This window comes from Haliaeetus albicilla, chromosome 6, assembly GCF_947461875.1.
Source record: "Haliaeetus albicilla chromosome 6, bHalAlb1.1, whole genome shotgun sequence".
In the NCBI taxonomy this organism is placed as follows: domain Eukaryota; kingdom Metazoa; phylum Chordata; class Aves; order Accipitriformes; family Accipitridae; genus Haliaeetus; species Haliaeetus albicilla.
In genome coordinates, this window is record NC_091488.1 from 39,864,274 (window position 1) to 39,892,127 (window position 27,854).

General features: G+C 39.8%; 1 protein-coding gene and 1 long non-coding RNA gene across 4 annotated transcripts in view; one reads left to right on the forward strand and one right to left on the reverse strand.

The window, feature by feature from the left end:
• Positions 1-27,854, reverse strand: part of DCBLD2 (discoidin, CUB and LCCL domain containing 2) — a 252,071-nt gene that overhangs the window by 201,374 nt on the left and 22,843 nt on the right. The window lies entirely within an intron of this gene.
• LOC138685715 (uncharacterized) lies at positions 5,362-27,474 on the forward strand. 3 transcript variants are annotated; one of them, XR_011325116.1, is made up of 3 exons: positions 5,374-5,732; positions 22,097-22,378; positions 27,312-27,474. It is a non-coding gene; the product is annotated as an uncharacterized lncRNA (long non-coding RNA). The 3 variants fall into 3 exon arrangements; XR_011325115.1 differs by lacking the exon at positions 27,312-27,474 and adding an exon at positions 24,800-25,773; XR_011325114.1 differs by lacking the exons at positions 22,097-22,378; positions 27,312-27,474 and adding an exon at positions 6,857-7,258 and having other exon boundaries at positions 5,362-5,732.

Sequence of the window (27,854 nt, forward strand, 5' to 3'; positions counted from 1 at the left end):
CTAATGTTTTTGTGTTTCAAAGCGGAATCACAATTGAAAAGGTTTCTACGGAAATGAAGGAAAGAGGCCAGAAGAAAATTGTGTTTTCTTTTTTCCTTCAAATGGACAAGTTTTGAAGTGGTTATATAATATTTAAGTTACTGAATACGGAACGTTACTCTGTTCAGGAATAAATGATTCACATATGCAGAATGATTCAGCCAAATTTATATTCTGTGAATAAATGTTTATTTACGAAATTACACATGCAGCACAACCAAAATGAAGCAGGGACAGGCTATGACAGATCTCCTAGGATACGTACAATACCAAATCTTTCATGGAGCTACTAAACTGGCATATACATATTCAATAAGTAGCTAAATTCATGAGAAGCAGCCTGACAGACCAGAAACAAGTTTCTCACTACAGTGTTCCTGCTTCATCTTTTGCAGGCCATAGACAAACTAGGTGGACCTGCAGAGACAGTATACTAAAAAGATTTTTTGAGACACTGAAGAGACAGCAGAAGGAAAATAAGAGAGTCGAGAGAGTTCAAGAGAGTCATCTTCTACCTCAGCAGTCAGTAATCTGCGGGGTCTGAGAGGGCAGTGTTCTAATTCAGACCAGAAGGAAAAGCAATGATTAACAACTTTAATAATGTCAATACAAGTGGAACCTACATAAAAGCTTTCAAAAGCACGGCTTTCTAAGCTGCTGGAAAGGTTGAATAAGTTTCTCAGTGTGAAAGTTCCAAAAAAAATTTCTTCAAATTTGGCTTGCATGTGTATTTCTTTGAAACTTGAGGACAGAGCCACATATGAAAAATACATGGACTGTACTGAAACTTCTTGCACTTGAACTTTGCATTATATAATGCATTAACTTACAATTTACCACGGTGTCTTCCTTAGGCATCTTCATATAGTCAACAACTAAAAGGGCTAATAAGCAAAGGAAGAATTTTATATTAAACAATTGAGTGTTATTACCTTTTGATCACTTCTTTTTTTCTTTCCATTTTCAGGTAAGAAAGCAGAGACTGATGAAGTAATTTGCCTGGAGGTAAAGAAACAGCTGACATCTGGGGGTTACAACTTTGCTTATGGTGGAGCCACATCCTGTTTCAGATGCCGATTCCTTCCTCACCCATATCCCTGTGAACCCATATCCTTTCCTGAACTTGAGTTCTCCCACCTGTGAAATGGTTGTAATAACTAGCTCAAAGGAATGCCTATTTATTTGTGTTACAGAAATATTTGTATGGCCAGATGATAACCAAGTGGGAAACAGAACTTGAGACTTCATCCTAAGACTTGTTCTTGTTCTTCTAAGCCTCCTAACTGAGTACATCAGCAACAGCACCAAAACTCACAGCTTTCCTAAAGTGTTTGTGAAAACATGCCAGAGTTTTAAAGAACCTGTAACCTTTAAATTGCACAAAAGCATTTCTCTGCACTCTAAAGATCAAAGCTAAATATTACAGAAGGAAGACCAACCTCAAAACACATGAAAGATGGGGAATATATTTTAGAAAAGCTATATTTATTCCTTCCCTTTTGCAATTTGCTAACCATGCCCAGGTAGAATAAGTACAGAGGCGCTGCTAAAGCACAGTATTTCCTGTGTCCTTGACACTACTTGCAAATAATAAGGTACTGAAAAATCTAGGCAAGTGATCATAACTTTAAAACCTATTCTTCAAAGTTTTGGAACTCAGTGAGAGCCACAAAAAAAAGGGAAGTTATAGCATATGCAGCTAAATTACTATTAAGATAGGCACGTGCACATTTATATTTTGGTAGGAGCAGTAGAAGTGTTCTTCATTGTGGTTGGGTTTCTAATACTTGGCATCAGTGTGACTTAAAAAGGGCAGATATGTTTTGCTGAAAGTTTCCTGATAAATTTTTCAGTTGTCTATAAGAAAGAATGTAATAATTCTGCCTGAAAGCTGTGAAAGTTATGAGTATCTGAAAGTTATGAGTAGCTGAAAGAAGCACCTTGGTAAGTTACAAAAGTAACTCTACTTTTAATCAAAAACCACCATCACCACCCTTATTCTCATTATAAAAATCCTGTGGAAACAATAAAAGTCTATTTAATCTACTGTTACAGAAATTGCTGTTAGCCAAACAATTTGATCATGATCATGTATGTTCTTACATGATATTTTGATTAGAGGATGTTCATAGTGTTTAAGATGAATACTTCAGTGGTAAAAATTAGTGTGTATAGATAAAGTTAATCTTTCTTTTTGGAGTAGTGAGAGGAAGGAAATAATTTTTATAAATACCATACAGTAATAATTTAATGCATGATAAACATTTTTATGCACGGATGCAAAAATTTCAGTGTTGCCAGTGGAAGGAAAATAAGAATTTTCCAAAGTGCTTTTGGAATCTTGCACATATTTAGTGAGCTTGGCCCATCTGACACTTTACAAGCTTGGATAGCCTTTGTGTAGATTTCTGTACATGTGAAATACTTCGGTTCTATTCCAAAAGGCTTCAGAGAAACAGGATCAGTCACCACAAAAGGGTGGGGTTTTCATTCTATTTCTCTAGACAGCATAAGGCCAATTCATCTATTCCTAAAGGTTTGAATTTACAATCACATTTTTCACCTACAAGTCTTGACCTCTCTCATAGATAAGTATGATTCCCATTTTACAGCTGAGACCACTATAAAGGCACAGAGAAAGAACTTCCTCACAGTCCTATAGGGACTCATTGTGATGGGTCCCCAGGAATTTGCTCAAGCCTCTAGCCTTGGAAGAAGTTAACAACAACATGTATTAATAGTGCAAAGTACTAACAAGTCTCCTACCTATGAATGGTTACAGGAAAGATAACCCCAGCAATGAAGAGCATTTTGCAAAAACATACCAGAGGAATCAACTAAACTAAAGAGAGCCTATATTAGACATTGCATTACACATTTGCATCTGTGTTTGCCATCAAGTTCAAAATCATCAAAAGTCTGCAAAACTGAGTTATTTTGCCACTGTAATACCTCAGACATTTCTGGGAAGTTCAGATTTTTCTAAGAAATACAATAGCGTGCTTATCAGTCACTGTAAAACCAGCGCAAACTGAGACAAGAGCCTGCAACTTTCAGCAATGCTTGTATCTCTCAGGGCCTTAGACCCAAATAGTAAGGTGAAACTTACATGTTTTATACATATGTTACAATATTTGTTAAAAATTCTGAAAAGTGTATCCCATCTGCATGTAATCAACTGTCAAGCAATCAAACTTTACTTACTTCAGCTTTTATGATAACTAGCAACTAATAAAACAGATATAGAACATACACAAATATAGCAGCCTGATAAGAAACCAGAGCCCTCTCACAATTAGAAAAAAATGCAATCAATTGCCATGTGAGCTGACAGAAGGACAATGATACCATTTCATGGCAGCCCTCTAGATTACCAAAATAAAATTTGCTTCAGCTATAATTAAAACCAAGTGATGTTTAATAAAAACAGAAGTTATCAAAATGTCTTACTGAAACTTTGATAGGATTTAAAATGTTATTGTATTTCTTTAAATTTGGCATTTCAGTTTTGTGCTCCCGCTGTGATTCTGAGCAGAGACTTAATTCAGACACAAGAAGGATCTGAACCTGGGCCCCCATCCTCAGGTCATTACATAAAGTCACTCTTCTCCCATCTTCAAAGCTTTCCCAGGAAAAAAGCTTTGTGGAAATATTCGTATTTCTGCGGTGCACCTCTTCCTGAATGACAGGGCCACATTTTGTTTAGCTGAAAATTTTCCTTCTCCAGCTCTAGTCACCAGCTTCTATGGCACTGCTGGAGCAGCAGACAGGCAGCCCCATCCTTCTGTCCCTCTGCAAGCCCCTCCGGCTGTCCCACGGGACTTCAAATCAGTAAGGGTGCTAGGAAATCAGACGTAACCACGGTGAATAGCTACTTCAGTGATTTTCTCCATCTCCCCCCATATTATGAATTTGTCTAGACACGGAACAATTTTCCCCAGGGCGGATCATCCTCCTCGGCCCTCCCTCCCCCAGGGCCGGACTCACCGGCCGGGGGAAGGCGACGCGGGAGGCAGGGCCCGCGGCTCCCCATACCCCAGGGCATGCCCCCGGCCCGTCGCGGAGGCTGTTGGAAGGGCTGGTACCAGCGCCCCGGCACACGAACCCGCGGCGAGCCCGACCTGCCGCGGCTCCGGCCGGCCGGCCAGGACAAGGAGGCGGCCGGCGGCCGCGGCCCCGCGGCCGAGACCGCGCGGCCGCCCGGCTCCCCCCGCCCCGCCCCGCCGCGCCGCCTGCGGGAAGGGGAGGGCGCCACCTGGCGGGGCGGCGCTGCCGCCTGGCGCGTGAGCGCGGGGCGCCGCGGGAGGCCGCACGTGCGATACGGCGGCCGCACGTGCGCGGGGCGGCCGCGGGGGCCGCACCTGGCGCGGCGCGCGGTGCCCGGGGCGGGCGGCATCACGCGCCGCAGCGGGGCCGAGCGGCCAGCGCCGCCTCCGGCACGTCCCCGTACGTCCGTGTCCGTCCCCCCACCCCGACCGGTGGCGGTTTCAGAATGTCACCCCGCATTCTTTGGCCCCCTTTCACCGCCTTTTGCATGAGAAGGTACTGCCGCCCTTCGCCTTTCTGTGGCCGGTTTCGGACCGGCCTGCTTCAGTAGCAGGCGGGGCTGTCTACGTACCGGCCTCCCACGTATACGAAAGGCAACTTTTCCTGTGTGACCCAAGTACTTGTGTAAGAATAGGGGAAGGAACAAATTAAACCTGCCTCGTTTACATAGCCCCACGCTATCCCCCCCCCACGTCTGTGCAGTTCTAAGGGATACGCATGCAACTGCCTGCGTGAACGTCTCCCTGAACCCCACTGGTGACCCAGCCTGTGCCGGGTGGCACCAGAGATTTGTGAGCCGCTGACATGCCAACGACTTCTAGACCAGCCAGGCCTTCCTCTGTGACTCCTCTGCTCCCAAATGTTATTTTGTTGCAGCGTTAACAGATGTTGTGCTACTGCATCTGCAGAAGTGAAAGGTTTCTATTCAAAGGCAACAGCTAACTCCACAGCATTGTGCATCGGTACTCCACAGCCTCCTTTTTACAGCCCTTTGCGGCCAAGTGCTGCTAATAAGCTGGCAAGCCTGCCTGCAGTTGATGTTCAGTGAAAATTAAGTCAGCGTGCTTTGATTCCCCTAAAAGCAGTTGCAAACTTTTCACAATGAGCTGCTAAGCTCCGCTGAAACCGGAAAATTTTGAGGCTATTAAAGCATCAGAGTTCTTTATGCACTCAGGTGCAGACAAGTGTAAATTCGCTCTGCCTGTGTTTCCAGCTGCCTGCATGTGCGCGGCTCTAGAAGCTGCTCAGACACGCTAGGGTGGGATTGGTGCCCGAGCTACCAGACCACAGCCATGCATCAAAATGGCTGCCAGTCTGAGCTGTCACCAGCCCCTGTCCCTGTGGCTTGGAGTTTGGGTGGAGCTACCATCACTATGCAGATACACCCCAAAAACATTGTAATTCAGTTGTGGCTTTTAAAATATTAGGCAAAAAATGCACATTTGGGTTAAAAACCAGAACATTTTTCTTCTGCTCACTGAAACAGCTACTAGCACTTGGGTGGAAGGGGGATGAGGAACAGCACTTGACCAAGTGACTGCACTTGTTTACATCACAAGAACTCTACAGACTTCATTGGATCTATTCAGTTTGCACTCAGAACAAGAGGATGGGTCCCCAACTTCTGATTTTACAGAAACCTGCAGGTATGTTTGCATGGATTACTGCTTTGTTTATCTCCTTTTTCCCCATGTTCAACTTTGACTGGAATGAGTAATGTTTTAATCTTTTTAACATTACTTTTGTCTGTCATGAAGCAAAAATTGTTGCTGACCATGCAACACAGTTGTATTAAGAATACCTGAACTGTCAGTAGAGGCAACCTTCTTTAATGAACTCATTTATCAGGACCAGTTAAGGAAAGCCTTTCAGCTTACTTCAGTGGGTCTGGGAATCAGGCCCTAAATCATTAATCCATCCAGAAATGAGTACATTTTAAGGCTAATTCTTGCCCTGGTCAGGCCTTTGAGGGGTGGCTAAGGAAAGGTTAGAAATGGTCAATACAAATTAGACCCCCTCAACACCTCCCTGAAGTTTTGGGTTGGTTTCTCCCCCCTTTTTAAAAGCTCTTAAGAGAGCACAGTTCTAAGGGAAAGGAAAAGGAAGACTAGAAAAAGATGCACTTGTCTTATGCAATCCTGCTAATGGCAGAAGTCCATGTGTGAAGGATGAGTGTAGAGGTTTTCTATTCTCACAGTTCAGGCTTTGCTGCTCTTTCTAAGGACAATGCATCCTCTTTGTTTTAGACAACAGCTTATACATGTGCAGGCTAAAGGAGCTGTATGTGCCAGAAGACAGCATTCTTTGGGAAACATGGTGTGCAGGACAGCATGGGAACCAGGCTTTGCTTTCTCTGAGGATTCAGGACAGCTCTAGTTTTGTTGCTGATGGAAGAAAGAAATAATTTCTCTCTTTTTAATGCATACAGAGTAATCTTAGCTTCATTCCAAGTGGCATTGGTAAACTGTAATTAGACAATAATCTCTTTTATTGTCTAAGTGGGACAATCACTTTACAATTAAAAAAACTGAAGTAATTTTAAAATGTAAAGTAGCCCCTAGGTCTACAAAACATAAGGCCACCTGGACTGTAAGATTTCAAAGAATACAGTTCAGAAAGCGTATCTTAAAAAGCATAGGGTATAAGAATTAAGGAGAAATTAATTAAGAAGAGCAGGATATTCAATATTTGTTTGCAACTGTACATTTACTTCAAAGTTATGGCTTCAGTCAATTCACTATCTAATAAGTATCAAATTTTCCCACTGTAGTGTCAGCTTTGGAGAGAGGAGCTTTCTGCCTGTCTGCCTCCCTTGCCATTTCCAGTGATACAGCAGCTTGTAACATTCCAGGAACTTCTCACTTGCTCTCTATCCTTTTATTTTTTTGGTCTCCCCAGTCTGAATGTGGTCACCAGATGCAGTGATAGTTAAACAAAAACACCACCAAAAGAAAAAAAGACCAAAGAAAGGTCTAGCTAGATGCAGTATTTCCCAGTGGCTTATTTTCTAGTGGGTTATCCTTGCTAAAATGAGTATGTAACAAACCCTGCTAACCAGTGGAAATTCCAGAGATAAATTCATACCAGAGATGCTCAGCTCCATGCAGTTCTGGGCAACTGTTGTGCAACAGTCGATCTAAACAATCACTTCAATAAAGAACTACTAAACTTACTTAGTGGCTTTTTTTGTGTGTCTCATTTTGCTTGTAATTCATGAAAGTTCGTAGGAACAAACGTGTGTGCAAGAGAACGTTTGCGATGGCAAGGTTTTGTAGATGTTTGTGAGAAGGCCTATCTGCAATGGAAACATCCGCTTACCCACGCTGAAAATTCGTTTTAAGCTTGAGAGTTATAAAGTCAAGACCAAGAACCTATACTGTCTGCCAATGAACCTTATAGCAGACTCAAGAAACAAACATTCACAGCTCTCTGAGGAAATGATTTGGAAGCAACTCATAGGCTGGAAGGTACGTACCCATCTGAACCATTCACCGAATGCTTCATGATGACCAATTCATCCTAAACTGTATTTCTGTTTTGCTAACCTTGAGCGACGTTGGGTTGAGTTGTGAAGGGTATCTGCCTGGAGGATTTCTAGCGTCAGGTAAGGTATGTGAAGGGACGATGCAGCTGAAGAATGCCTCCAACCTCCCCACTCATTGAAAAATCTGAGTAGGGGCAGTATCACCATCAATGCCCCGCTAAAGGAAAGCCCTGAAGGTGTGGTTGAATCAGTTACATGATTGGAGAAACAGACTGGAGACCACAACAGAAACAAAAGCTGGACTACAAAAGTGGAACAGGTTGGAACTGTCATGTAACTACTTTTCTGTGAGGTCTGTCACTCATCCAAGGCTGAGAAGTATCTCTGTCGCACTCCCATGTGATGTATTTAACACCAGCTCTGCAGAATTGCCAAATCATACGATGAAACTACGGAAAACACGAGCTAAGGGAATAAATCTCACATCACTCCAAGCTGCATTTCAGGCTGTTTCCCTGCTCCCCTCCCCTTCTAGCATGGTTCTTTTTGTTGTTTCACACTCTAAACCCCTAGGTTCTTGATATACTGGGCAGGAACTGATACGTTGTGCATCTGTAAGATGCATGCCTTGTAGCCCCTTATTCAAAGGGTGGTGTTTCATTAGCAACGGCTTAAAAAATCGATTTAAACATTATGTTCATTGCACACAAACACTTCTCACAAAGCCTTCTGTTCCCATTGAGGCTAAAAAATTCCATTGTATGCGTAATCTTTTATGAGTGCATTCTTTGAATACTTTATTTCTTAGAACTGTAACAGTTCTGTTTATAAAAAGGAATGATACTGATAGCAATGTTAGGAACTTTCAGAAGGGACCACTTAGATGGATAATTTCCATATTAGTCCTGTTTCAAGAAAAATACAAAACAAAACAAAGAGCCTCAATTACATAGTTTAAATTCTTTAAGAAACAGCTTCACATGCCAAGCTAAGAGGATAGAAAAACCAATCTTTACCCCCTTGATCAGATCTTGCAGCCCTCTGAGGACAGCTCACATTGGAGATTTTAATTTGGCACAGTTGCAAAGTGGTTTATAACTACCAAATCAGATGTTCCAGGTTATCATGCTGGACTGGGATATTTAGAGAAGAGCAAGCTGAGGGGTGAGAGGCCTGAGGAAGCACAGGGCTGACTGCTTTCTGAGTTGCACAGACAGTGGGGTGAAAAAATCCAGGAATCCTCTGTGTGTCAGCCAGGATCTGTGTCCAAGGCGACACAGATGAATGGTGTGCCCACTGTCCTCTTCTTAATATCCAGACATCTTTTAACATGAGTTGCTGCTACTGAAACAATTGCAGTACAGCACTTCAGGACGGTACCTTGGAGACTATTCTGACCACCTGAGTGATGCTTAAAAACTCTTCCCACTGCATCCCCTCACTTCAGCCAGCAGCTGTAGAAGTCTAGCAGGCGAGCAGTTGGTCTGATTTACAATTTCTTTTAATTTAGAAGAAATATTCTTCTTTTTAATGAACATCTTGTTTCTCAGTTTAATGAAGAACAATGTTAAATGCATATTGGTTTAACAGTTATAGTTACCAACTAATCAATCTCAAGTAAATATTCTCTCAGGGAATTATTCACACTGCCACAATGCCATGTACTGGAAACAGGGCAGTGAGCAGTGCCGTGGGTGACCCGTTTTAGTGGCCTTCACTGTACTGGTAACAGCTTTATTCTTCCACAAATCTGCTGAGAAATGAGGACACACGGGAGCACAGGGATAATGTTCTGCTCTGCTCTTTCTGCAGAGGTAATTATCCAGTGACTGAAAAGTATCATATCACTGGATATGTAGACAACTAATTTCAGAATTCAGTAACTCAATAACCAGGGTGAAGAAACAGATTCGTCTGACACCCTTCTTTACAAAATTCTCTTCAATGCCTCAGCACAACTTGTCAGAATTAAGTGCAGATTTAAGAGTTCACTTCCCATAGAGGCATTGCACTAGATTAGAAGTAAGGGCATTAAAAGTTTTCAGTGCTCAAAGCCTCAGTTGTTACAGAACAGCACTCTGTGGCCGTATTAAGAGATTTCTCTGCTCTACCTGAGCTCCTTCTGTACCTTTTATTTTTTAATATTTTCTTCATATTTGCTGAGACACTGCTTTGAAGGAAAGCAGCAAAATATGCTGCCACAGTAAACCCTTGGAAAGAGTGTGCTGGACAAAAGTACCCACAGTGACCCTGTAGCATAACATTTGAAGAGCTTTGCTAAAGTTGCAGCACAGATAATACAGAGGCCCCTTTTCAGCTAAAATGCAAACGTATAAGTCATGGCAAAGGGCATATACCTTCCATAACAGAAAAGAAAAATAAATCCTTTTGACCACTTGGCTCCCTTGATCTTCTTCAGCTCCCTCTTTAATCCTCACTTTACTTTCTGCTTCTTTCCACATCAAGCCAGCCAAAGCAAGTTTATTAATCATCGCACAGTTAAACAGTGATACTTTAGAGAGATTGCCTCCAGTTAGCCTGATCTGAATACAAGCAGTCACAATACAGTCACCCTCTAGATACAGATGGGGACTGCATGCCCTTATTACCTCCTAATCCAAGTTAGAAACACCCTGTCTGAATTAACAGTTGTATGATGCATATGGGTCTCATGTTAGAAGAAACAACTGAATTGTAGCTCTACCAGCAAGGCACAACCTTTTTAATCTAAAGCTGCTTGATCTTTCTGTTGCCCTTAGCTGAGATAATCTCACTTTTACTTTGCTGCTCTTTCTCTTGTTATTTTCCTGGTTCTTCTCTTACGTTGCTTCTGTGGGAGGAAATCACTCCTAATTCCTAGCTCCTGTTAAGCTCAGTAGCAGCCCAGGTCTAGCCCATTTCCCCCCTTTCACAAGGCTTAGTCTGAATTTGAATAAGTTGGTTTATTTGCAAAAGCACTCGCTTCTCTTTCTTCACATTAAAACTAGTGCAAATAAAAACAATACCAGAATATATGAAGTACTTAGAATACATGAAGTAGCCCTTCAGCTTCCAGGTGAGGTACAGGTAAAACTTCAAGTGCAGTGCATGAATAAGATATGAACTTGCTGGAAACAAGTCTGGAAGACAGCAACATGAACAAGTGGACATCTACACAGCAAGACCTATTAGGAAAAACTGAGTAAGCTGAACCTGTTTTCTCCAGTGAAGAGAAAACAAAAGGGAGAAGGAACAGCAATATTTCAATATGTAAAGGACTGTTGCAGAGTAGAGAGAATTCCACTGATTTTTCTGTTCATTGGAAATAGCACAGGTAGAGGGACAGGCTATTTGTTGAGGTAAGGGAAAGGAACCATCTGGTTTAGCTGGTTTTCTGTGATTCCATGAGAACTTCATTCAACCTTGGCATGTTCTGTCCTTTTCACTACAGACTCTCTCTCACTTGATTTAGTACAGGTTCTTTTATTCTATACTAGCAGTCGTCACTATTTTGAAACATCTGTGTTGCTATACTCAGAACAGTGAGCCAGCTGACCTTATTTTACTGGGTTAACTTTAATTTTAACTATAGTTAAACTTCTTCACTTTCAGACTTCTCCACTCACTCCTTCCTTCCTTCCCAATACAGTGGCTAGGAGTACTCTTCTGCAAGTTGGAAACCCAATTAAAAGGTTCAGTGAGGGTGACTATTTCAAATCCCTTGCAATTCTCACCCAGGAACCTTTGTATTTAATGTCTACACTGTATATTCTGGCTGGCTGCAAGCCTGCTGTGCCAGCACTGCTAGAGATAGCCAGGTTACTGTGCACCATGAATGACTATGTTAGGACAGCGCTACATCTTGGAAAATGAGGCATATTAACTTGGACTCATCTCTATGGCAATACAACCACCTAACTTTGAACCGGCTTTGAACTGGAAGAGTAAGCTCATTACTGCCCACAACATATCACAGAGAGTTTAATCAGAGTTTCAGCACCTTTGCTTCCATTCTCACGCCACTTCCCTGAATAATTGTTTTAAGAACTTGCTAGTTTAGCAATAAAAAGTAACATTGAGCACTTGCAGTGGCATGGCACCTGCTAGCTGATGGTTACAACTGTAAGACATACCTTATAGCATGTCTATGTGCATACAGAGAGCAAATGGTGACACTTAAGTGGTTCCACTAAGGCCACATACTGATTCTTTAACAGAGTGAGGACTAAAACCTACAACTCTCACCTTTACAGAACAGCTTGCACAAAACTGCACAAAACCTCAATTCCTTAAGATTTCTGAAGAGTCACAAATCATATTTGTAACTGCTGGTTTTATGGGAGAACTTAAATTTTACTTTTATTTAGCATGTCTTTTTTTTTTTCCCCAGCCATTTGAAATTCAGACAGCTATCAGCAATGTCTGAAATATATTTTAGAAAATAGAGAGAATGTGGTATCAGCAAACAGCTCTTTGCCCTTACAGGGGGTGGAAAAATCCAACCAAAAAAACAGACATCCTGCTGCCCTTTTAGTGATAAAGGCTGACCATATGGTGACCAGGGTGAAGAGATCTTTCAAGAAGGTATGCTTTAACTCAGAGGTAATGAGAGGCATGAAGGGTCAGTGAACTGACAAATACCAGCAGGTCAGGGAACACAGTAAGAAAAAATAAAAAGCATATTTTTCCCCCAAGAATGATACATTCAAAAGTAAATTTGATTTAGAAAATGCGAAGAAATGGCGGGGGGGGGGGGGGGGGAGAAAAAGCTGTATTTTATATTAAATTTATAGAGTTATTTGGAGAACAATATCAAAGCAAAATTGCTGCACTTTCCCAGAACACTGTGGAACCTACAAATCTTTGCACAGGAGAATCAGCTAACACTAGCAACCCTGTTTGTTGATGAGAGCAGAGCTGCCTGTAACTACTGCATTTTTACCCTTGTAAATTTTTTGCCACCCTTGCACAAGGCATTCCTACCCACTGAATTTAATCAGCTGAGCTGTAACTATTCTGGTACAGCTATTTCTGCATAACTCCCTCCTGTGGACACTCTATTCCGGAACAATTAGTAAGAGTAATTATTTCAAAATGAAGTCAGTTTTATTCCAGAGCACAACGTCCACATGGGGGAGTTGCACTGAAGTAAAGCTATTCTGCTTTAGCAATGCTGGTCAATTTCCCCATGTAAACAAGCCCTATGACTCTGATATTAAATTACTTTAATACAGATGTCTCTTGAGATTAAGGTTCTGGAGTCCAAGAGAATCAATCTTCAAAACATAAGAGTACGGCTTCAAAAAAATGACCCTAGAAGGACCCAGAAACACATTAATTCACTGGTTTATGCATCATAACTCAAATTCTAACTTGCATGAAATGTAATAGAAATAACCCTGGTATTGAGCAGCCCGCCCGATTTGGAGTCTCTTTGCTATCCTGGGTTCCTACAAAGCTCAGAGGAGCATCACCATATATGTTCCTCTGGAAGATTTAATGTCTCTCTCAATGGGTGACAGGAGGGAAGGCCAACAGAGGATAGGTAAATGCTACATGAAGATGTATTAAAGGTTCAATAGCTAGTACACTGTGCTATAGAGGTGCAGAGGCAAAAATTTAATGCCATAACATGTTGTAGTCATTCATGATTGTCATAAAATCCTACGAAGAATCTCAGAAGGAAGTATTAATCCTTGTTTCTATATTCCTAATCATTCTGTAGGATGAGGATAGGGAAGAAGTATGAAGAACCGCCTCTCCTAGGGCTCGGCTAAAGGGTAAAAAGTATTTTTCTCTCCAAACTCAGGAGAGTACAACAGCAGTTTCCTAATTCTTTTCATGGAAGCTTGCCTTACCATGAAAAGGGCAGAGAGTTCTTGGACTGTGTGTTAAGTCCCATGTGCAACAATGGGGTAAAGAAGAGTGGTGCTCTCCTCATGTGTTAGGCTCATCCTGAAGGCATCATGAGTCCAGAAAGAGAACAGCCTCTGTTTTTCCCTCCAAGGTAGGTTAGCTTTGCACTCTTCACAGCCCTAATCATGCCAAAGCAACAGCATTTACCTTATGAGGAAAATAACCTATTCAAGAATATTCTTCTTTAGCTACCACCCCACTCACAGAAAAAAATTAAATAATTTGGAGCTGTTTTTTTTCTAAGCACATTCAAATGTACAAAGCCCTTTCTGGCAACTTTCCCACCAGACTTCAACATTCTACCCACACCCACCTCAGCAGTACAGCTGTTCAAAAAGACTGCAAACTTCTTTAATAATGGAAAATTTCTTTTCTTTCATTCTCAAAAGTGATTTGGTTACTTGAGCTGTTACTTGAGCTGAACCTTATCAAATGCATTCATAGCTAAGCAGAGAAGAGAAAAAGTTTTCCTTCTCCACCTAGCCACAAACAGCAGAAGTTTGGGAAAATCTAAGGCTCATTGAGATGACACTACAGCAGAGGTGTTTTAGCCAAGGTACATACAGCTGTCTGCAGTTTCCATCTATAAAAGAATTTTAAATGACAGCTGCAACAAACTCACACATGCGGAAAAACGGCATTCAGTTTAAAATCACATATAGTAAAACATCTGATGTAGTGATATATCACATGCAGATTTCCTTGGTACAAATTCATTTAATCAAATTCTTGCAGTGTTTCTCTGGTTTGGAGAAAAGATGCAACCTTATCCTTACCGAGAGCATGATGGTATAAAGGATATTTCATTTGCAGAAGCTGCAGTAGTGCTGCTGGTAAGTCTTACTGCTGTTCTCTAATACTGAAGAGATAGATACATTATGTCTACAGACACTGATTGAAGCTTTCACTAGAGCCAAATGGATTCGTAAGAGATCATCATAAACAGGTTGTGAAATCAAAGAGATGTATATGAAAACATTTGAAAAGTGTTCAAGGACTGTATATAGGAAGTCAATCCTGATTTATTCAACAAAACTGTCAAAATTATTTATGCAATGGAAGCTGCATACAAGAATATTTGCCAAGACTTTCATCGTTACATAACACAAATGTATACACACTTAAAAACACCACACAGAACATGTCTACCCCAGTGGGTGCAAGCTGACCCAACCTCATTCTGCTTGTGCTCTGAACAGGCTGGACAGAAGCCAGTCCCAGTCTGAAACCCATACAGCCTTCAAAAATTGTGCTGTGTCTACCATAATGTGGTGGTGGGTTTTTTTCCCTCTCAAAAAAACCCCCAAAAACCCAGAGCAGTATAAAGCAAGTCATCTAAAAAGAGAATATTCTTTCTCCCATCATTTCCTACAGAAGCCTACCACCCCAAATCTACATTTCTTGCTTATGACTGCATCCACAGAAATACTAAGTAAGCCAACATTTTATCAGTAATTCTTACAAATCTCTGTGCAGCTCTCTGGCTTCTTCTGGTACTACTATTTGATAGACCATTTCCTACCTTGCCTCCCAGTAGGGATGGCATAATGGCTGCAAAGTAAAATAGATCAACAGCTGAAAGTCTATTCTTATGTGGGACCTTTGTTTTCTTTTTATTTGACTCTAAGCACAGAATTCTGCTTTTGGTCAGCATCATTATTTGTTTTGATGTATCTAACCTAAAGAATATTGCCAGCACATTTTGGATCGTACAGAGAAAGCAGATCAGACAACATATTTCTGACATGCTTTAAACACATACTATCAGCCTCAGATACAAAATACGTACTTACAAAAGCCTTTACTGACAGAGATTCTATTTGGCTTCATGTGGGGAAAGGAATTACGGCAATCACAATATAAGGAGAGACAGTTTCCTGATCTGCTACCCTAATTCTAACCATAATAACAGTGAACCCTGATGCAAGTCATTTAAAGTCCTTCCTTTTCCCAAAATGTGTTAATTCATTTTGGGGGTCTCACTTTGAAACATCTTAGTCCCTGTGTTCAGTACCACCAAGAGAAGGAGCATGTATCCTGAAAGGGCAGGTACTCAGCCCCTTGGATTACAAGGCGATGTAAAATGGCTTGCTTTGAGACCCAAACATAGGGATGGCCAGAATGTAAATAATTCTGAAATTTTGGGACTGGTAAGCATAAGGTGTTCATTACTGTTAATACTAACTTTAACTGGAGATGTTACTCTTCAGTGCTTCTGAATATCAGTTTGAAAAGTTTGGAATTGAACAGATTGAATAGGTAGAGGTACAGTCTCTTTGGTGTGGTTTTCCATACCAGTAAAATAGGGGTAACAATCTTTACCTAATAAGCTTACCAGCTTAAACTGGAATTAATATTTTGTGACATTCTCAGAAGATTATGCTACCTGTACAAATTATAGGAAATAATCTTAAATTTCCCACCCTTTATTTTGTACTGTTCATAAGGTGTTCATAAAATCAAAGTTTATATTAATCAGCAAATAAATTTGGCCTCAGCTCAAGAGAAGCAGTACCAATCAAAGATCTTCAGGAACTGTTAATATGTTTGCAAGCTGCTTGAACAACTCACAGATTAAATGAATAAGCTTTTTTCCCCAAAAAAGAAATAGTACAGGCAGAGAACATCCCTGATTGTCTCCCCTTTACCTTCAACTTGAGACTTAAGATGGTTCTACATGGATATTCAGTCTGTTCTAACCTCTATAAGGTTAAGTCCCTGTGTAAGAATGTAAGGATGCTCCGGTAAAGTTGACTTCTTTCTTACTGTGGACTTCGTAATCAAAGTTACTAACCTCTTCAAAGTGTTTTAAATATGTTGAACATCCTACAAGCAATGCAGTGAAAATCCAGATGGCATAAAGAAAGCAAAAGGAAACGTAGCAATTTCATTCCTTAGGGATGCCAACCAAAGAGATGAAAGTGCAGCTAAGGATTTTAACTGCCATTTCATATTGTCCAAATCCAAATCAAAGTATCTCAGAATCACACAATTCCATCAAAAAATAAAGCTTTCTGACCTTTGTGAGAAGTAAACTCTAAGGCCAAAAGAAGTAAACTCAAAGTGCCTTCCAAGACAACAGATTTTATTTCTTTGACAAATGATTATGCTTTATATGTTTCCATTATGGCTTTGCATGCGTTTCCTTATATGGACAGATTTGAATACCTCCAAAACTTCATTTCAATGAATATATCCTGCAAGTCAAAAGGAAGAGGAAAAAAAGCCAGCAAATTTTGGAATCTAGGACTCCCACAGACACAAAACACTTGCTACCTTCAATGTGAAGAAACAAAGCAGAAAATTGTTCAGTGAAATTCAAAATTACTTGCACTGGCAAGGGGACCAAGGCAGAGCTAGTATATATCTATAAAGACAAAATGAAAGAAAAATCACATTGCCCAAAATATCCTCTGCACCGAATGACAGTATTTAATGCATATACTGTATTTTCCATCTCCCTATGCTGTTAAAAAAGATTAACTACTTAAATCTCCTGACAGTCCCATGAAGATAAAGAAACTGCAGTGCGGATTATATAGAGCGTTTTTAAATGGCAAATAAGAGCATAAACAAAATAAAGCAAGGAGGCTTTCCTAACACCTCTCACAGGTAGACAGTCTTGCCTTTGCCCATGTTCTCTGCATAAACAAAGGTGATCTGATACTTAATGAGTTCAGTTCTTCTACTTACTAGAAAATGAAGACAGTTTGCATTTCTAAAACATTTAACCACCTAAATTTAAAGTCACTCGCAATTGCTGCTGCTTGTAATGTACTGAGAAATTGCAGGTTGTCATCTGTACAGACAATATCGAGAAAAAGGTCAAGAAGAAGGGTAGCATGTCAGGCGCCTCATGATAACGAAAGACATTTCAGCTTCCACTTTACAGCTACAAGGCAGCAGGAGTTCCAGGCTTTGGATAACATTTCTCTCTTTTCCATTCACAGGCTGAGTAGAGAGGTGTTTACAGGGGTTTGCAAACCTGTGGCCAAAGAAACCTCTTGGCCTGTGTTTGATGAGAGCTGCAGCTTTTTTCTTGCAAGCTTGTTCTTGGTCCGTGCTTGTCACAGATTAGTGGTTGTGCCTTAGAACCCCAGAGACAAGATACCCACCTACCTTCTGCAGTGCAGAGTGGAATAGTGGCATTATGGATTTTTCATTGGTTTAATTAGAATTGAATTTAACAACCTTTTAACAATGGCACAAACCAGGTCAAAGGCAGAGGTTTGCTTCAACAACATTTTTAAAAATCTAATAAAATTCTAAGATTATTGATTACAGTGTCTAGAATATGAAGAAATACACTATTTTCAGTACGAAGTCAAAGATAAAACGCTGCTAAAGAAAAATGCCAGAACCCAATCCTTTCCTCTCAGGATGGGGAGAGAAGAAAATTTCAGTCATCTTCATTCAGCATTTGATGCTGGCTTGTGTTCCTTTCAGACCCTGGTACCATACTTCCCTCTTGGCAGAGAGTGCCTAGCAGTCAAACCTGGAATGGCTGCTGGTATGAGCAAACGGTCCTGGGATTGATTCAGAAGTTTTGGACATCGCGGCTTTCATAAAGCAAGCTAGTGAACAGTAAGAACTGCTGGGGTTATTGTCATTGGTGAACTTCCCTGGGAAAACAGCATGTTAGAGAATCACCAAACAATTGAAAGCAGTAACTCAAGTTGTCGGGCTTTGTTACCAGCCATTCCAAATTAGTGGGAATCATTCCATTCCCATCTGTCATCATAACAAGTAAGAACTTCCAACACAATCTTTAATTTCTAGGAAAAATCTTTATCGTAATAATTTACAAGTAGGACTTTCTATCAGAGACTCCAGACATCCCTTGCAAAACTGTTCAGTCCTCAGCACACTGCACTAATTTATAGGTGAGGCAACAGAGGCAGAAATGGCCAGATTATCCAGTGTAAAGGAAAGACTTTAGCAAGTATTTCGAATTGATCATGAGTGGTAAGATAAGGATCCAGTCTCAAAAATTACTGCATTATGGAGCACCATAAAGGGCATGAAAAATCTGTGTGATTGTCTGTGATGCTACCAGATCAAGAACTTTGTTTTCAGAGGCTCCTGCTACAATTTTTTTCCTCACAGATACTGGAAGCTTAGGCTACCTTAACATTTACTCACTGATCCTATGAGAAGTATGTGTCTGAAGTTTCATGGCACAAGATCTGACCTGTGGTAATGAAAGGTGTAATGTTGGTTCAAGGGACAGGATAAACCACTGAGTGCTCCACTTGCACTGACTTCAGTGACAAGGGGGCTCAGGCCTTGGCAACAGGTATTCTGCATGTAAAAGTATTTCCAGCCATATGGATTTTAATTATAAATGTGTGATTTATTAGCATTTAAATAATTCTTCAAGAAGAAAAGTTATCTTCAAAAGGAAAATGAAACAATGAAGAGAAGGGAGTTTCGGGAGTTGAAACAGAAGCTGCATGCAAAACCAAGAAGGAAAACAGAAGCCAAATACAGAATTTTCTTCTGGGATCATGAACCCTCCCTGGAATTTGATCCAAGAATCCATATCACCTACATGTCAGTGGGGATCTGCAGATTTGCAGGGATTTCAGTGGGAAGTTACATAAATAAAAGGATCCTCTTGCAGGAACAGGCTGGAGGCTAGAAGAGCTCCCATGATACTCATATATCTAATTAAGAACAGCAGATTGGAAGGGACTCTTGGGTCATTGAGTTCAGTCCCTTGTTTTTGCAGGCAACGATGCCATATAATCTTTTTCATATGCCGCTCAGGCTCTGCTTATAATCAATTAGAGTTTTTTGGTTTGGGGGTTGGGGTTTTTTTGGTGTTTTTTTGCTCTTGGTACTCTTAGTGGAAAGTTGTCATAGATTCTCATTTCTTTTAGAATTAGAAACGTTCTAAAATCCAGAATAACTGTACACAGTTAGATTATACCCATCTGTTCTTGTGTCAGCATTTCCCTTAGCTTAAATAGCACTTCTTTTCCTAATATATTTATAGACTACAATCGCATCCCTCTCCTTGTTTTGCCTGACCATGCTGGCTAATCTTTCTTACTCTCCCTTATAGAATCCTTCCAAACTCAGACAATCTGAGCACTTTTTTACACCTGTTTCTTTTTTAATTAAGCTTTCTTAAGTAACAGGTAATCTGGCTGTACCCGGTATTCCTGATGAAAACCATCAGCAACAATATTTCCCCAACAATGTTTTTGGAAGTATCTTGACTGAAGCAGCATGATGCATTTAAGCCCATTTCTGTCAGACACACTAAATGGAAATTTCGGAAAGAGTCCCACTGACTTCAGTGGGTGAGCCCTGTCTGCTTTCTGTTTTCCAATATCCAGACGTCATTTTCCAGTAAAAATATCATTTTCCCAACTATTAAAAATTTGGATAATAACAAAAGCTAGCAATATGTATTTGCAAATAATTATGAAATGAAAAGCAGTAGTACTTGTAACCAGTATTGGTAAGAGAGTTTTCTGAGAATGCATGTTAATTTGGTTGAATTAAAAAGCAACAACAGTATTTTCAAGTTATTTGAGGAATAAATTATTTGACCAGCTTTGATAACAGTATATACAGAAGATTTATCACAAATAAGAATAAAAAAACCAACCCACTGTAGCTCACATGAAAGAATTCAGATTTATCTCACTGCTGGATGCTATATTTGGCATGAATTCCAAATTTGCAACAGGGTGGAGGATTTGATCAAAAGATCCAGAAAATTTATGTGGGTAGCCAAAGCCAATCTATTTGGCAAAACATACAGATGATGTTCCTCTCACATCACTTTGGTATTTTGGAAAACTTGCAATATCAAAGAAAAAGCTTGTATTCTATACACTGGAAGCAGCAAGTCATAAAAAGGTATTTTCTGTAGGAATAAGTAAGCATAGAAGATGTAGGATTTGAGGCTGCAAAGAATCTATTTTCATACACTCATAGTACAAATTCTGGAATTTAAAAATTGTGCCTCCATCTGCTACACTGCCCAGGCTTTCAAAAATGACAGCTGATACTTTGTACCAACTTGATACACCCTAAATTGATAGGGTACCTTCCTGATTCTTCTGAAAAGTATGCTCTTTGGAATATGTCCTGAACTGAGGCATCTCAAAGCACTAATAACACCTGCAAAAGTTGGCAAGCATGCTTAATACCTTCACATAGAAGCAAATACCTTCATATGTTAATATGTTCATATGTTAAACATAATTTCCTAGTCAAGAACAATGAAAATATAATCCAGCTACAGAACGTTGGTAACGATGAATTCTCATTTATGAGAATTTTTCTTTTTTAACCAGCAGCAACCTACAGCGCTGGAACATGGACTTAACTGATTTGTAACATTTTTATGGCCAATTCATGCTTCCAGAGTAATGCCACTAATCATACTGTAAATCAGAACTGGTCCTGTATTAACTAGATATGCTCGCAAAAAGCTTTGAACACTTTTTAAAGACAAATTCTAAAGCTGGAAGTCTTCCTACACTTCCTTCTTGGACAGTCACTCTACCTAATCAATAGGCAGGATTAAAAGCTTCACACTTTCATCTGAAATCAAGCTGGTATTTGTTACTGGTGCAATTGCCAATGCTAACTAACATTTCTGTCAGCTGGGAGGAGTCTCCGTTTAACTGGAGTGACGCTCTTTTAATCCTGGAAAAGTGCTGAGCTAAATTAAGATAAAATAGACATGCTTTCAACAAAGAGAGGTTGACAGTTTCTGATCTTATAATATGGTTTCACTGCAATTACCAATATTGCAAGACATCAGTTTTGTGTTTTGTTTTCCAACATGAAAAAGGAAGGGTAAGTAGACATATGACTACTGTCAAATATCAGACAATTAAAAAAACAATACAAACAAACTCATTTTAATGTAATTACTGAAGATCATACAGAATTCCCAGTATCATCTGCAACTAAGTCTATTCCTTCTCTAAAGACTTTCTCTGAAGTGTGGCTGAACTGGGAGGACTGGGAAAGAGGCAGTCTTTGTCCTGGCTGTCGGTGTTTCTCAGCACAGCTTTGATTTAAAGCAAGCCAGCTCTAACTCCAGCTTTCAGGCACTGGGCAGTAAAAGCAGAACAAATAGTTTCAGCTACAGCTTATCCAGGAACTCAAGAGGAATGAGTTATGCTGTCAGTGAAAACTGTTCAAGCCAAACAAATTTAATTTTTCATCTGTATGTGAATGCAGACATGCACAAACTTGGCACACACAAGGCACAGGAAGTGTGTGTTATTTCGTGAATTTATTGTCAGCAGTAGTAGCAAGATACCCCTAAATGTAATTTGTGGGTACATGAATACATTCGAGTGCTTGAATCAGAACTGGACTGAAAGATAGGATGATATAAAAGCAATCAGTAGTAGACTAAGTCTTCTCCCCCTCCTTGAAGTCCGATTTCAGTGGGATCAGAGTTAAGCCAGTGCACGGCATATTTTACATCTGTCCTAACATTCAGATCTGTCTGGACTACTGCTGCATTAGTCATAGATCTCTGTGGCTCCCTTCTTTCCTCCTCTTCTATGCCCACCCTATCAGAGCTTGTGCTACTGTTCCAAAGGTGCTCCTGCTTTTAAAAATGTCCTCTGAGGTCTGCTTGCTTTTTCACAGGCATGGTTCTTACTGTAATCAAATCCTCCAAATCCAATAGAACTGAACAGAATCTCTGGGAATCCAAAGAATACTCCTGAATTTCCATGGTACCCTGAAGCAAGCACCAGAGCCCAGCAAAGAAACAACGCTCTTCCCAAAAGAACTGGCCAAGGAAGGGAGACCCAAGTACCACAACATGCGAGAAGAATCAAGAGTCTGTAGTAATTGCACTATGGGAAGGAAGAGAGGAAAGAGGGAAAGAGGAACAAACTACTTCCTAGCATGACAGGATGATTAGAGGTATGCACTAGGGAGAAGTGAGGGGTTGATGCTCAGATAAGTGAATAAGCTTTGATTAAAAAACTTGGATGTACCGTCAAATTAAGTCTCTGAGTGGGTCTATCCATTTGTATATACATGTCTGCATTAGTAGCATTAGTTTAGCATAGCTATTCAGTGGAAACTATGCTGCACTGTAATAATAAACAAATAAAGCCACTTAGCTTTATAGTCACTTAGGCCAACTGTGCCAGTTCCTACTCAGAAATAAATGGGCTGATGTTGCATGGGTGTGTGTGCATGAATTTGGCATATTAACAGGTCATGTCTCACACTTCAGATGGTTGTAAAATAATGTTATTAATTTCTTCCCTTTAGGGTGCTATGCTATTTGATTAAAGAAAAAAATAATTTTCATTCTATTTAATAATTTTTGTTTGCTGGTAGACTGAGTAGCATTAAACAAAGAACCAAATTATTCTCAGACCAAAAATAATGAACTAGGGCTTTCTTTTTGATGAAAATGATCTCTTGTTGCCAAATGCTTCACATCTGAATTAATGGCTTAAATCTTGGCTGCACTTACTAGATAAGTCTTTTCTCATAACCTCTTCACAAAGTATTTTCAATCAGTCCATCCACCCTATTAAAACTTTACATCTAATTGTGAGCCCTGATATTTTGTGTTGGGTTATGGACAAACTGGAGCATAATCAGAGCCACAAAATTCAAGGTCTGGTTCTGGACTCTCTTAAAACTCATTGTGTGGGTGCATTTGAATTCAGGGTTTTGGTTTGGCACCCCCTTCCTTTTTTTCTTCCCCTTTTTTTTTTAAATCAGTTGCCTTGCCTGTTTAATTTTTAAAGTCACTTTGCTCCTTTTAGTTTTGTAGGCACAGGGTAAAGCAAAAAGGAAATTAAATATTATCAGAAATAATGAAGGATGCAATCAAACACTGTCATGAGAAAAAAATGAAGAAACTATGTTTCAACAGGAGAAAGCCAGACTTTCTCTTTCCTTTCACATTTAAACTGAAAATATTTGTTGGTTGGATAATTTTGTTAATGTCAGTTACCAGAAACAGCTGAGTACTGCATGCAATAAAATAATTAATGTAGGGTAAAGCTGACTTCCATGCAAAACAACCAGCAAACCCCATATTCCACTTAAGCTCTTGAAACAGGACTTACATAAAATTCATAGGGTACATGGATTTGTGGGAATCCTTCAGTAGCTAATTCCTTTTAAAAAAACGGGGGGGGGGGGAATCCTGTTTTATTTCCTTTCCCATTTATAATCTAACCACCATATTAGCTTCAACTTCAGAGACAGATGAACAGTGAAGCTAGAGTCAGCAACTGTAGGAAGCATTGTTGCAGTAAAAAAACCCCATAGTCTATCATAGAGGTATTAACCTGAAAGAGATATCATTGTATCAGTGAGGTCTCATACTGATCTAAGAACTGCTCTTAAAGGCCGTACAGATACCTTTTGCAATTGCTGACAATTGCAAAAGTTACAGTATGACAATCTAAAACAATGTATGTCTTCAGTTTTTAGCAAATCAAAAGGGAAGATGTATTTAATTTTACTTTTGTTTTGGTCTAATGAGAGGGGGTTTTTGAATGACAATGGTTTTGAAAACGTACTTCCAAATAGTTGGGGTTTTTTCTATCTGAAATGCTTTGTTTCAAAGTGTTTCATTTACAAAACTTCAGAAATAAGAGGCTACCATTTTTATGTCTCTTTTCCTTAGGGATTTATTTTGACCAGAAAACTTTACCTATACTAGCATATATCTATGAAATGTTTTCTTTCACAGTTTTTGTGAGCAAAATTCTGACCAAGATGTTTGTCTATTTCTGTCTCAATTTCACTTACTCCTTTCTGTAGATGCGCAGCATCAAAGTGTCAACATTTAGATCCAAAAGCCATTCAAGAGTGCTGAGATGAAACGATTTCACTCCATAACTTGGCAAGTCACTTGCCTCTCCCAACTTCTATTTAACTGGGCAAATATTTGCTCTCTTGCATCACACCCAGGGTTTGAATAGCCACTTTGGGTCTGCAGCACCAGACTGAGAAGTGGAAAGCTGTCAGAGAAGTTAGATGCCTTTGGAAGTTTTTAAAGTCTCTGCTACCAGAGAAAGCATACATGGTGGTGGCATACACTGAGGGAGAAATTTTGAAAGACAGCAAGAATTAGGTTCCTATGTGTCATTTATATGTTTAAAGAACTACTACATTCACAGCATGCCCAGCTGCATTTCTAGTACTGGGATTGAACAGTTAATTGCATGGTATTTTGAACTGTAACCATCTCACAGCAAAAATGAAATGTAGTTATACTCATTGTTACCACATGCCTTTTACTTTCTTGGACAAAACTGTTTTGTCTAACAAAAAAGACTCATGTGTACTACTTTTTTTTGTTTCAATTAGCTGCTGCTTCTCTCCATGGCTACCAGCATTTAGCTCAATATACACCACTGCTTTATCTTCAGCTTCATTCATTCGACAGACACTGAAGTAAAAAATACCAATTACTTTTGCTTTAACTGACATGACCCCTACTTCAGGCTAGATCTCTAAAAACATTTTGTCGTCCCCCTGCATGAAGAGACAATTTATGTGCAGGATATGAAAATGTTACCCAGTAAAACCGAGGTGATAATTTGTTTTCATTAGGTAAAGTTTTTAAAAGAAATAAACTGTTTTTGGAGCACAAACTCCATTGACTTTCACTGGGATTTAGACAAAAAGGCATTTTGTGGGAATTCCACCTACAATGATTTTTCTGCTATGCTATAGAGTAACTATGAATCGGGCGGGGGGGGAGATTGTAGTCATTCAAGAAAACAAACAAATGAACAAAAAAAAAAAGTCCCAGGAGATTTTTAAAGAAAGCAAGCTGCATTTGGAATAGCTATTCTAAACAATTATTTATTTACTTGAAAGTTTTTGAATAACACATTCAAAATATATCATTTAAATGTGTCTCCTTCCACTTCTAAGAGAACAAATGCCTGCATCACAACAACCACCAAAATTAGCCCACCAGAGATGGCAGGGATTGCACGAGCTGCAGACATTTTCCCTTCCTGGAGAGGCTGTTGCACAATTGGGGGAATGCGTACAGAGAGCACTTCTTCCAGTGTCTGCCTCTTTGCTGGCAGAAAACCCCCAATGCCCTTCTGCTGCTTTCAGCTGAGGCTGGTTTTCCTGTAGCATAATGCCACAGTGGTGCCTTACAACTGCTGAAAGCTCCCCGGGGAAGATACCCAGATCTCTGAAATATGTCATCATGCCTGCTTCAGTCTGTAATCAGTTTTCAGGTAAGTGGCAGGCCCTGATCCTCTTCATTACCTCTTAAAAAACCAAACCAAAACAAAGCAACAAACAAACCACAAAACGCAACAAACAAACCACAAAGCACAACAACAAACTTAGAAATTAATCCCACTAGCATCACTCACCATCCATGTTTTGTGAGGTTTTGATGCATCTTGCAAGTTACTAACTTCATATGGCTGGCCTAGGCAGAGCAAAAAAAAAAACCAAACCACCCACCTCTGGCTTGTTTAACATTTTAATTTCTTTGTTAAAAAGGGAAAATAATATTTATGCTCAGATTAGGACACTGCTGAATCTAAAGGTAACGTCTGTGAAAAATTTAAGCAGGAACTAGCATGTGTCTATCAGGAAATGAATGATTTGTAATAAATTTTGTTGGCAGGAGCTCAGACACACATTATACATATTAATAGAACACTTACTTAAACATGGAATTAATTACTCTAAGCCACAATGTATGTACACTCCTTAGATAATGGAATCTCCTTTGTAATCATCAGGTTTAAGTCCTCTCTACCCCATTTGCGCTATCATTTTCATTAATCGAGTCTACTGATTGCTTATATATGTGAGAAAACTATTGTAAGTATGAGGGCCACATTACTCACTTCCATGTTTTACACTATACACATGCAGCAGTCTGACACTGTAATGTTGCTGCTGAATATTTACTTGTGTGGTTTCTCAAAATAGCATGCTCTGACAGACAGCAGGGCTTGTCTATCTTTCCCTCCACAAGTGGGAAAGGACTACAGATGCCATTCCTGCAAAGCTACAGGTCATAGGAAATCTAACCCTAAAAGGCAAAGAGAATCCAAGCAAACAAACTTTGCGTTCACTGCTTGCCCTTGGATCTTTCAAAAACAAAGCTTCCATGTGAGATTCAGCAACTGACCCAAAGGGTAGTTTTATTCCTGTTTTTAAGGTTAACATTACTGATATGCAGGGACTACACATAGTCCAATGATAGGCAACTTCATCACCATCCAGTATTTTGTTAAGAGAAATCCCTAAATGCTGGCTCTCTTTTTATTTCAATCAGTAGCTAGCAATAAGTTCCTTTTTCTGTCTCATGAGATCCTTCCCCTCACCCTTCCCCAACTGCAAGAAAATAGTGGCTGGGAGGTGGGTGTTTTATTTCATTCTGTAGCAAATCTCTAAAGGAGAAGAGTGAATTGCTGTGCTCTTAGATATTTAGATTACTAAATCTGTCAAGATTTTGAACTTCCCAGGGGATGGCTTGTTTCATATTACTTTTTTTGTACAAGGCAAAAAGGCAAAGAATGAAGAGGACTTGATGTAGCTTAAGGAATCTAGACATTACTGTAAAATAAAAAACCAAAACATAAATCTCACCTTTGCCACTGGCACATGTCCATTCTGAGGATGTAGCTAGCTTCTGGAACAAGCAACTGCTGCAACCTAAGTCCACTAAGGGCTGTGAATTCGATGTTTTTGACAGACAGCCAAAGTAGTGATCAAAACATTGGAATGAAAGGGTTACACCACCCAATGCTGTTTCTGGACCAGCTGCTGTTCCCATGTGCGTAAACAGTAAAAAGGCCAGCAAGCCCTGAACTGTGCCGCTTCCTTCCACCAGAGACCTTGGGATGGAGTCCTGCAAATGGTGAGGGGACAGAGCCCTGCCAGAATTTGGTTGGGAAGAAGTCTGACATACCACTGAGGTCCTTCTATCTGATACTCCCTACATACTATATGCATACAGACAACTAGACAGAAGAAAATCTACAGTAGTCATGCAAAAATCAGAATTTGGTTTTAACATATAATTAATTATTAGCTTTAAGTGCTAAATAAACATTATTATATATCATTCCATTTTTATCATGATAAGCCTGAAAATCTTTTCCCTCTCTCAACAGATACCCTTTCAGTCTGTTTTTTTAAAGAAACATTTTTTGCCTGAAGTTCTCATGTTTGGTCTGTAGCCAGAGGAAATTATTTTGGGAAAGTGTGAGGCCACATGGACAAGACATCCCTGGGAAACCGGCCTAAAAAAAAAAGGTGTTGTCACTTGTCACTTCAGAAAAAAGATTGCTTTCCCTCCCCCTTTTCTTGCCCACTAGCATATCTTCAAAATCTGGGTTGGAAGACAGACTCTAATAATTACCTTTTTTTATTA